Here is a 2,500-nt window from a genome sequence, read left to right as displayed (position 1 = left end):
ATTTCTATCCATTTTTTTAGTGAAAGTATTTCACAATAACCAGAATCCCAAGTGTCTTTACACGAAAAGTAGGTCTAAGTTAAATCCAGAAATGTCTAATTCCTGTCAATCCAAGAAACTCAGCTCACAGACTGGTTCCAATTCAGTGTGTACACTTCACTGCGATCCAAAGTAGAATGAAGTGGAGTGAAGTTCAGTTCATTCAAGTGACTCAGAACTGGCATCACAGAAGTAGACTTTGTGACATCACTATGACATATGACATCATCAGACTGTCATCTGTTCAGTGACAGTACAAACTTGCATTCTGCAGCCAGGAACAGTTTCAGAATTAAAAGCATGGTTCTTTATTAATTCAAATTCAAAATTCAAATTTCAGTGAAAGTACAAAGATACTCCAACATGCTGCCACCCTGAGCAGTACAATTCTAGAAATAAATATTAATTACCTGAAAGGAAATTTTAGGAATACTAGACTACAATGACTGAGTGTTCAATGACTTTGTATTTTTGTGTTTTGTTTAGTTTTTTTTTTAATGTAAAGCACTTTGAACTGCCTTGTTGCTTAAATTTGCCATACAAATAAATGGCCTGCATTGACCAAAAACAAACACCATTATCTTTGGAAGAAGCAATAAGGGCATAAAGTGACTTATAGACAGTAGGGTGTAGTAGCAGTTTTAACAAATATATAAAAAACATATTTGAAATTTTTTATTAGAGTTACATACCCCAGGTATAACATGCTTTAAATCTTGGTCTAAAGCCATTTGCAGCATGTCTTCACCCTCTCTCCATTCTGTTTCCTGTCAGTTTATTGTTCATTTTAAAATCCCCCAAGTGCCAAAAAAATCTTAAATAAATCAAATATTAATTTTTTTATTATGATTATTAAATGATAGAAAATGTAGGTTAAGTTTATTAGCATAGCAGTTCACAGTCCTTTACACCAGTCGTCCCCAACCAACCATGGACATCATATACGTAGACGCCTCATGGAGCGGGTCTGGCCATTGCTGCGATACGTCACAGCGTCCGTCATATTGAATATGGCCTATGTGCCAGTAAGCTAATACAAGTAAATGGACCGAACTTCACAAAGTGCCGTTCTACAAAGTATTTTAAGTTAATACCTGTCATTGACACATTTTCTCACATACACTAATATATTTGGGAATCAAGTAAATGACTAAAGAAAGAGTTTCTAACTTTTGATGTGATTATTTAATTGTTTTGGGGGATTTCTGAATAAAGAGCACAATGTTTTTATTTGATAGAAATGATTCTGATAATTTTTATATTGACATTTATGAACAGACACACACTTTTACAGTGTTTTATTAAAGAACATATTTACATGATTCCATAATTCAATGTACATTTAACATTTCAAGACAAGAAAAAAAATTATATTTTCGTGTATTTATTTTTTATATGTTATTGATAGATGACTGATTTATCAAAGCCATTGTCAAATACTTGCAGCAAAATAAGTAAGAAACATATCAGGTGTTTTTGGAAAGTTTATTTGTGAAGGAGAAAAGGCCCAGAGAAGAGACAGGAGAATGGATTTATCCTGGACCGGAAGGTGATTCCCACATTCCAAGTCTACTCTGCATGATATGCTGCATCAGGTCACTGGCTCGTTAATGAGGCAATGAAGCCTTCAAACTGCTCCGCCACGTAAAGACCAAGCATGCTGTGCTTAAGCAACACACATACTGAGCGTTCCCAGTATAATAAATGTATAAAGTATAAAAGTATGAAAAGCATTTCTGTTGGTTTGTGCAGCCATGCAGTATAAAGTGTGATAAAAGTCAAGCAGTTCAGTTCAGTAGTCACCCTGAGGGCTGGTACTGATCAACACATTGTACAGCAGACGGTCTGCATTAAGCAATACAATAAAACATATGCATTAAAAACAAGGTGGTAATGAATAAAATAGAACTCTGGCGATAAATTGTCTTCCATCACTCCCAAATATATAGACGTTGGATGGGACCGTCTTGTTGCAGACAAATAAGCTCAGGGTTCCTATTGATTTGTCGCTGTTGAGAGTTCAAATTTTCATGAAAATAAAAGGTTAGTTTTTGTGGCGCATCTGTATCTTATTTTGAAGGGATTTGTAAACAACGACCAGAGTCAGAGAGTGTTAGGGTAGTGGTCGAGACTAGAGGAGTAGAGCTTGTGAGTCTTAAGTCTGGTTCACATGGCATGATTTAAGAATTGTCGGTCGATTTTCCTAACCTCTGTGACCACACACAACACGAGCCGATAAAAATACAACAGGTTCGATCGGTTCGTATGTCCAGCCACACGGCAGGAGCAACACACCAAAAACGAACCGATTCTAGTCACGAACATCCCGGTTGCAGAAGAAAATCCTGTAAAATCCCCAACACACCATACGTGAATTTAGAATGAACAAACATAGATGACGATGTAGAAACAATGATAGTTTGTGGACTTGTTTTAAGCGATAAAAGACGTAACAAAAAGA

This window comes from Poecilia mexicana, unplaced genomic scaffold (genome assembly GCF_051168715.1).
Source record: "Poecilia mexicana isolate PSO_F unplaced genomic scaffold, ASM5116871v1 scaffold_15, whole genome shotgun sequence".
NCBI lineage: Eukaryota > Metazoa > Chordata > Actinopteri > Cyprinodontiformes > Poeciliidae > Poecilia > Poecilia mexicana.
The sequence above is the reverse complement of the archived record's forward strand: the minus strand, read 5'-3'. Positions refer to the sequence as shown.